The sequence below is a fragment of the Arachis ipaensis genome, chromosome B06, assembly GCF_000816755.2.
Source record: "Arachis ipaensis cultivar K30076 chromosome B06, Araip1.1, whole genome shotgun sequence".
In the NCBI taxonomy this organism is placed as follows: Eukaryota; Viridiplantae; Streptophyta; class Magnoliopsida; order Fabales; family Fabaceae; genus Arachis; species Arachis ipaensis.
Window position 1 is genome coordinate 134,625,914 of NC_029790.2, and position 9,769 is coordinate 134,635,682.

Genomic DNA, 9,769 nt, shown 5'->3' on the forward strand with positions numbered 1-9,769 from the left:
TTTAATAGTAAAATTAACAAAAAATTACATAATTAAAGTTTTTTAATAAAATATGACATAATATAAAACACAAATAAAAAAAAGTCAAATTACAGACTATTTTATAATCCACAATAAAATTCAAACTTAAATTACCAATATCTGGTTTAAGATTTAATTTGTAATTTTATACTGAGTGAATGGATTGAATTCATTCTCACATAGAAAAATGCATCAATATGAATGTTTTGCTAATTAGTCCCAGTGACGTATGTCTTGTATTTTTTAAGAATTTGTAGTTGTGAATTATTGTGGAAACTCTAGGCTACTGCTTATAAACCATAAAGTCAATAACGTTATTCAATTCGTATGAGGAATTTACATACCATTACCAAAGTTCTTATATATAAATAGGGCGGGAAGTGAGTCAAGCTAGATCATGAGTCAGTTTGAGTTCGACTCGTTAATGGTTGTATAAGCTAAGTTTGTGAGCTGATGAGTTAAGTTTGAGCCTGAAATTGAACTTATAAATTAAATGAGTCGAATTTGATCTTGAATAAGCTCAGCTCATTAGTTCGTAAGCTGGTTCGATTATATATATAATTATTAATACACATATTTTATATACATTTAATCTATACTTTTAATATTATATATATACATATGAAATAGTAATATATATAATAATGATCTTAATTATTTAAAATTTTATATTTATTTTTTATATATAATTTTAATGTAGGACAAAAATAAAAAATTTATAATTTATTGATATAGAATTATAGATTATATTCCTATTATTTGAGTCAGCTCGTGAGCTTTTAAGCCGAACTTGAACTTAAAAAATATGCTCAATTGTTAATGAGCTGAACAGTGAGTCAAGTTCAATTTTTGTGAGCTGAACTTGAATTTGATTTAGCTCGACTCACTTCCAATCCTATATATAAGTTCTTAGAGGTGGAAAGATAGAATTCTAAGTGCTAAGATTTAGAGCTTTGTGATCTTTTTTGTTGTTAATTGTTTGATTGCATTGAACATTCAAAATTTTACAAAATTTTAAATATAATTTTTTTAAATAATAGTTTTTGGCCCAATCCTGCATAGCTCCACCAAAATTCGCAGTTCAACTGTATAAATTTAGTGGATTTTTTTTTTGTTTGGTAAAATCAAAATTTTAATTTAATCTATTATTTTTAACAAAGATTGACTGGTAGGTTAACATCCTAACCTTAAAACATATCCTCTAAAGTCTAAATACAAAGATGTACAAGCTTCATTAACTAACCATGAGTAAATTCTACCACAAACATCAAAAAGATTATCGGCCTAGAAAATTTGAAAATTTGATATAAATAATTAATTTGAGAGTTGATTTTTAGTGTATTATATTCGTATTATGATCAATTATATTAATGCCGGTCACTATTCAAATTGGAATGTGATAAAATTTGATTTAGTGGTGTCATTGTTGTTAATATTTAAATATTCTTTATTTAAAAATATTTAAGTAAAAAAGAAAATTAATGACCTCAAAAAAATTCGTCTTGTTATCTACACAGATACTTTGTCTATTGTAACATAACTCTAAAGTCTTGGTCTTTGTTTTCATTTATATATAGAACACAAAGTGTTTGTAATTTAGGATTTGAAATTTGTTTGAACATTGAGGAACGCATGTGGTATCAGAGCGGTCTTTCCTGTAGAGCCTGAGGAATGGACCGGTTATGCTTCAATTGCATACTCTGAGAGTCAATCATGTAATAGGTCTTGTTTGGATAACGAGAATAGAGCTTTATGCACATGACAGTCTATTGATTAATGCCATTAGTCTTGCATTGCATAATTTCTGGTATTAAGTTTGGCCGGCTTAACACTAGTGAATTATGTTTGTGGAAGCACCAATGGGTTATCATAGATATTATGCGAGTTATAGAAAATGCAAATCGCGGGTTTTGGGAACGTGAGGTGTTAATTTTTGAGGCTATTCGGTTAGGAATCTTGAACTCTGCGAATATCATGTATCTTGTTCCTGTGGTATGCTCTAAGGATTTTCTTTGCGATTTTTTTTTTTTGAAAAGTGATCGGATTATTTTCCAACCCTGCCCTCCTGTTCACATGCGCTTTTGTTCGATTCTAACTACATATGTCTTCTTAAAATTCTTAGTCTATTTACCTTCTTTATTCAGGCACTTCCTCTTGAGTCATGTATTCTTTCATATACCTTTGAATTTGTTTTGATGCAGTATACCTTTTTAAGTTTTTATTCCGAGTCCTTTATAAACAAATTGTGATTTAGTTTTTCTCTTATTTGACGATAATTACAGCCACACTTCAAATCTTAACAAAATCGCTTTTGATTTGATATATATATATATGTTTCTCTATATAACCTTAAAAGTTCCTTATAGAGTTTAAAACTAAATGTTTTTATTATCTCGCTTGTTCATTCACTGATTTATGGAGATATATTTACTTTAAATACAATTTGATTTTCTAACTACTTTATTAAAGTTTTTACAAATGTCTTTATTTGATTATGTATTTAAGTATTCTCCAAAAGAAAGATTTTTGCCTCTTTTTAGTTGACTTTCATTTGACAAAGTTATTTTAAAGTTAGCATGCGCTATTTTAAATGAAGTTTTGAAAAGCTTCCTTATTTAGCGGAAATCTGTCTGTTTGCAACGCACCACTTATTTCTCTTTATGAATTTTATACCCTTTGATTCAAGCTTGAATTTGTTTCGGTATAAAGAATGATCTCAAAATTTTTAAAAAAAAATGAAAAAAAATAGTCATTGACCTGAGCTGTCTTTATTTCTGGACTTTGTATTCTATTTCAGTCGGAACTTGTTTCGATCAATATATTATTTTTTCTTTTATTCTTTCTATCAAGATTTTCTAAATTAGATTCTTTCTTAAGATTATTTGACTCTTTAGTTTCATATTTTACATTTTGTGTATTCTACTCTAACCATATTCATTAGTTATTTACATTAGTTATCTTGTAGATTCTTGAAATCACGGCTTTTAATTTTGTGTTTCTATACATGGAAAACGTAATTCCTTGATAAGCTTCAAATTTATTTTACTATACCATACCTTATGGCGTTCTTCTGAGATTTTGTTTGGATCTTTCTAAAGAAGTTGATTGAAGCGTCCTTTGCCTAATTTTATCCACAATCAAATTTTAAATTTTTTTTTATGAGAATTGTTTTTACTTTTACATGTACCTCTCTACATGAACTTCAAAATTTCTTTATATGGTTTAAACCTACATATTTGCAATATACGTCTACTCCTTTTCTGATTTATAGAAGATTTCACTTTTGATTCTTTATTTAAATGTAATTTGATTCTTACCAACTTTGTTACCGTTTTTATGCTTATCTTTGTTGGTTATGTACTTAAATGTCTTCCAAAACTCTTGAAGGAAGATTTTTGTTCTTATTTCAAATGACCTTTATTTTACAACCTTCACACCACTCCTTTCAAGTAGAATATGTTTTGATGTAACGCAAATATTTATATTCTTCGTGGTTCTTCTAAAAAATGTTTAATTCATATCTTTTCTTTTTCAAAGGTAAAATAATCCCTCCTTATGTTTTTCCGTTTCTCTGTGGACATGTTATTCGGTTATGTTTTTATACATTCTCTTGAATTCGGTAAACGACGCCATTGACTTTGATCATTTTTCTCTTGTAAATCTTACACTTTCGATTCAGCTCAACTTTAATTCTGATAAATGCAAAATTTTTCTCTCATTGTTTCCGTTGAAGTTCTTTAAACTCTCAATGCGTCCGCCTCTTATTCATAAACTACCGTTTGAATTTTTCAGAACGTCTATCCTTGTCATTATACTTCTCTTTATAAATTTTGTACTCTTTGATATAACATTGGAATTGTTTTGGGTACGATGCCGACCCTTGAATCTTTGAAAATGTAAAGTGCCCCTTTTTATTATATTGCATTGGTTTATGTGTTCTAAATTGTGCCATTCAATTTAATGTGTCGTTCCCACTTCTTTTTCCTTGGAGTGTAATTTAAATTTCCTTGCTTTGTCATTTGTACCTTACGCACATCTTAACCGTTTACACTTCTGACTATGTTAAAACTCTTGCAACACGGCTATTGATTCCATATTCCTCCCCGAACTATGAAAATCCCGTCATCATTTGAAGTTGTTTCGCAATAATGCGTCACCATAGTCTTTAATCATTCCTTTTCTATGAAATCTCATACTTCTTCAACTCAGCTTGGATATGTTTCAAACTAATGCGTTGATTTCCTTCTTTTTGATCCTATTGAATTTCTTTGATCCAAAGGTTATCCTTGAAGTTGTCAATTAATTTCTTTCTAGCAAACTCCATTGTTTGAGCATCCTTGTTTACCTGCAATTGCATTTACTCTTTCAAATTCTCGCGAACACGGTGCTTATTATCCTTTTGAGTATACTCGAGATTAATTTTAGTATCTTGTGCGATCGTTAAACTTAATAAATGGCACATTAGCTCTTTAGAACACGTCTAGTGAACGCAAAAGGTGAAAATTTGTAAATATACGACGTTGCAGGGAGTTGTAGAACCTTATTACATGCGAAAGATTTTTGTTGAGGTTGGGTTTGTGACCATTAAGATTTGCAATGTATTTGACGAAGTTGAGACCCTCAGATGAGTTGTTCGATGAAGTACAGTTAAAAAAAAAAAAAGGGTAGAGATAAGTTATGTTGAAGTTGAATAGTTGAATATCTGAAGTTAGTGCGAGATCAGTGTGCGAATATTAAGTATGTCGTTTTAAACACAGCCTGTTTTATAATCTTTCACCGCCTTGCTTTACCATTATATGTTTGAACCATGTCATCATTTGTATCAAGTTTGCTTTGTAATTTCTATCTTGCAGTTACAATACTACCCTTATATCTTTATGCTATATGATAATCAAAGTATTTGAAACTATATAAATATGAATGCTAAAGTTCTTTGCTTTTTACACAAAGTGTTAGACCATGTAACACTTTCTGTAATATGCTAATTTTCGAGGACGAAAATTTTTATAAGTTGGGTAGGGTGTAAGACTCATAATTTTCGAAAAATATTATTGTGAACTAACTTCAATTTATTTATTTATTAAAGATTTTAATTTCAGAGATTATTTTATTAAAGCTAACTAAATCAATTTTTGATAATTAAATGAGAAAATTTATCTAATTTTACAATTATTGGGTAATTTTCATATTTAAATTATAAAGTTTAGAAATCGTAAAATAATAAGAATTTATATGATTTGATTTAAATAATTGTGATTCTAGAAATTAATACTTTAATTTTTATGAATAAAGAAAATTAATTATATTATCTATAGTTGTCGAATTAGTATTATTTATTTGAGAATAATTTGTAAATTGATAATTAAATAGTATTTTTAATAAATATTAGTGTTGGATTAAAACAGGTTTTCAATTATCCTATTACCTTTAATTTTATAAAATTGTTATATTACTCATATGAATTTTATCCTAACTCTAAATTCCCAAATAAAACCCTAATTTTAACCAAATTAATCCTAACCCCTAAACTAACCCTAGCCACCACATTCATCTTAATTTTTCCTAACCTAATCTGCAAAAGGGGGAAACAAAAGAAAGGGAAAGAAAGAAGAAGGGGGGGGCACGAGAGGAAGAAAGAACTGAGAGGATGAGGGGGAAAGGAAGGGGACGGCGCCGGCGGGGCTGGGAGCCGCCGTCGCCGTCGAGTCATTAAGAAAGAGAGAGAGAGAGAGAGGCCGCGACTGGAAGGAGAGAGAGAAGCTGCCCTGCGTCTTGCTGCCGCCGTCGCCCTCATCCCGAATCGTCGTCATCGCCGATGCAGGGAGAGGAGCCGTCGCATCGTCGCCGCTGTTGGGTCGCCGTGCTATCGTCAGAGAGCAAAGAGCGTACGCGAAGAAGGAGAAGCCCTGCCTTCGTGTCCGCCGTCGCCGCCTCTGAATCCTTCGCCATCAAGCGGAGCCACGGGCAGAGGGGAGAGATCCGTGAGGAAGGGAGGACTGCGACCCGTCCAGCCGCCGCGCACAGTCGCCGCTCGTGTCGCCGGCGCCATCCTCGTCAGATCCGCCACCTCCGAAGCTTCTGGCCGCGCCTTCGCCGCTGGAGAACGCCGCTGCCGCCCAGAAATCGCCACTGAAGCTTAGGTCTACTTGTCACCGCAAGTTTCTCTGTGGTGCGCCGCCGTCAGCTGCCGCCGTGGCCACCACTGAACTCTACGCTGCCGTTAGTCACTGATGGAGGTATCTTTGCTGCCTCTATTTTGCTTTAGGTTCTTCGCTTCCTTAAACTCGTTCTAATTCTCTACTTTTACTCTATTTTCTGCTACAATTAGATTGAATATTGATGCTAGTGTTGTCGTGGGACTGTTGAAGTTGCTACTAGTTCTAGTTTTGTTATCCTGGTACTGGTCTGATCTTTCTCTTAGGTTTGGTCCATCTGCATGTTCTGTTTTATCACTAATATGGTTTTCATGTTCTGATTTTAATTCTAGTCCTTACTTTGTCTTGAATCCCCAGGGTTGAAATTGCTATTAATTCCTATCCAATCTGAATCTTTTATTTTGCTGCAACCATGACCAATGCGGTGAAGATTAACATTACCGCTACTGCTGTTTCGGTTGCTGCCATTGCCGTTCTAATTGCGTGAGAGTCGCATCGGCTACCATGAATTAAAAGGAGAGGGAATTATCACGATAAATTTGTGCGAATTCAGTTAATCGAGGTAGGGATTTTCTTACAATCTAATTTATATTACAGAGTTGTGATAAATAGATATTAATGTGAGAGAACATATGCCTATGATAATAATTGTCTTCTAAATGTGGTTGTTTGCTGGAGTGAATGATTGATTGCTTGATTACTTAAGTAGTTTGTGATTGCTGAAAAGAAATTAGTTTGAAAGGTTATTTAGTTGATTATTATAAAAATGGCTTTTCTTGGTTTTGAAGCTATTTTTGATGATGTAAAGGAATTGACTTTGGAAATGGTTTAATTGAGTCAGTGACTTTATAAATGACTTTATAAATGATTTAGTATTTAAGCTGGTTTGATTTTAAAAAGAGATTTATTATGAGCACTGATTCGCTTTGAAAATAATTTGATATTGGAACTAGCTGAATCTTGGAAAATGATTGAGGTTTGGAAAAGGTTTGAGAAATGTTTGGATGGGACCCGAAAAGGGTGGCAGAATCCAAGTTTTAAAGGAAATGCTGCCGAAATTTTATAAAATTAGAAGTTTCGTTTGAAGTAGTTATTTTAAAAGGTTTAATTTTAAGCATTATATGATTTAAGATTACTTCAATTATCAAAGGAAAAGTTATGTTTTGGATTGAGAATTGTTAGTGAACGGAATGGAAAGAAAGATGATGAGGATTTCTTTGAAATAAGGCTTTTGAATGAATTTTGAAATGAGATTTGGATTAATAAATGATTATGATGTTGAGAATGTTGAGATATGATCTTTGAATTATTCATTTGGCTTATGAATTTGAAATATCTGAGATACGAGGTTCCCTGGATTAAGTGCCGTGGCTTGCCACCACGTGTACCAGGTTGAGAACTCGATACTCTGTTGACCCTACGACGTAAGTGTGACCGGGCACTATATAAATTCCCGGGAATGTTACCCCCATTGAGCAATATTGATTATTTAAGAAAAAGCTATGCATAGACTCATGGGGATGCACGTCGGGGGACAGTCTAAGGACAATTCAGACTTGTCGGGTTGGCTGGATAACCGACAGATGAGCCTCATCAGCCATAGGACAGGCATGCATCATATGCATTTGTATGCTTTGCTTGAGTTTGAACTTGTTTTGGTTTGCCTAATTGCTAAACTGTTCGTAACTGCTACTTGAACTATTTGCTGTAACTGCTGCCTACTTGTGCTTTCCTTGTCTGCCTTGCATGTGTTTGTTCTGGCGTGCTACATTTAAGATTGAATTTCGGTGCTGAATTAATAATTGTGTTGTTTGATTGCGTGGTTAGTTTCTGATTGAGATTTTCTTATAAGAAAAGAAAGGTTTTGGAATTTGTGAAAGATTAAACATTGTTCCTTTGAAAAAGTTTTTAAATGATTTCTTATGGGTTTTAAAAGATTCATAAGGCAATGATAACCACTGAGCTTGAAAACAGTTTTCTTATTAAATATCTTCTTATGACAACTTTGAAATTCAGTGGTGAGACCGTGTGGTTAGGTTCTCACCCCCTACAGCTTTACCTTTTCAGGAACCGGAAGAAACGTTATGAAGAGTTACACTGCGTTTGGCTTACATGTTGTATTCATTAGATTATTTTCTTCCCTCGTCTTTGTTATTACAAGTTTGTAAGAGGGATAGGAATTGTATGTTTTATATGTATAATATATTGAGTTATTTTGTAAGGAGTCTTGTATATGAAACTATGCCTGCTTGTATTTTTCTTAAGATAAAATATTTATTTCTAGCTTTCAAAGAAATCAGCAATACAGTGTCGAGTTACAGGCTCCTATTTTATTATTTAGTATGTAAAGTAGTAGTAATACTTCTTGTTATCAGAGTGGCGCAGCCGGAAGCGTGACTACTGATAGTGAGGATGTTACATCTTATCTATCCTATTTTATGGTAAGTAAGTCTAGTTAATCTCTTCTTTTTAATAGTATAATTAACAAAAAATTATAATTAAAATTTTTTAATAAAATATAACATAATATAAAATACAAATGAAAAAAATTAAGTCAAATTACAGACTATTTCATAATCCACAATAAAATTCAAACTTAAATTACCAATACACGGTTTAAGATTTAACTTGGAATTTTATACTGAGTGAATGGATTGAACTCATTCTCACATAGAAAAATGCATCAGTTTGAATGTTTTGCTAATTAGTCCCAGTGATGTACGTCTTGTATTTTTTAAGAATTTGTAGTTCTGAATTATTGTTGAAACTCTGGGCTACTTATAAACCATAAAGTCAATAACGTTATGCGTATGAGTAATTTACATACCATTACCAAAGTTCTTATATATAAGTTCTTAGAGGTGGAAAGATAGAACTCTTATGTGCTAAGATTTTATTAGAGCTTTGTAATCTTTTTCTTGTTATTGTGTGATTGTATTGCACATTCAAAATTTTACAATATTTTAAATATAATTTTTTAAACAATAGTTGTTAGTCCAATTCTGCACTGCTCCACCAAAATTCGCAGATTCAACAGTACAAATTTAATGGACTTTTTTGTTTGATAAACTCAAAATTTTAATTTGATCTATTATTTTTAGCATAGACTGACTCAGTAGGTTCGACCCATTTTAACATCCTAACCTTAAAACATATTTCCTAAACACAAAGATGTACAAGCTTCATTAACTAAATATGAGCAAATTCTGCCAAAAACATCAAAAAGATTATCGGTCTAGAAAGTTTGAAAATTTGCTTTCTACTTGTTATTTTATTTCAAACAGCAGACAACAGAATAATAGAGCAATCAAAAAATACAATGAGAGAAGTAATTAAGCTAAATTGGTCTAATAGTTAGTTTGCTAATTTATTTAAGTAAAGTATTGAGTGCTTGTTTGTGTACCATTATTTTGATAAAAAAATATCTTTTTTCAATGAAAAAAATATCTTTTTTTTATTTTTCAGCGTGTTTGGCAAATTTCTAGTAGTAAAAGTAAAAGTACTAGAAAAATTAAAAAAGAACATCTTTTTTGAGAAGATGTAATTTACATATTTTTTTAAAAGATCTTTTTCTCTTAAAAAAAAAAGATGTT

General features: G+C 31.7%; 1 long non-coding RNA gene across 2 annotated transcripts; it reads left to right on the forward strand.

Annotated features, from left to right (window-relative positions):
- LOC107648569 lies at positions 5,523-8,468 on the forward strand. Of its 2 annotated transcripts, XR_001621979.2 has the most exons (4): positions 5,523-6,257; positions 6,350-6,418; positions 6,534-6,738; positions 8,244-8,468. It is a non-coding gene; the product is annotated as an uncharacterized LOC107648569 (long non-coding RNA). The 2 variants fall into 2 exon arrangements; XR_002349541.1 differs by lacking the exon at positions 6,350-6,418 and having other exon boundaries at positions 5,532-6,257.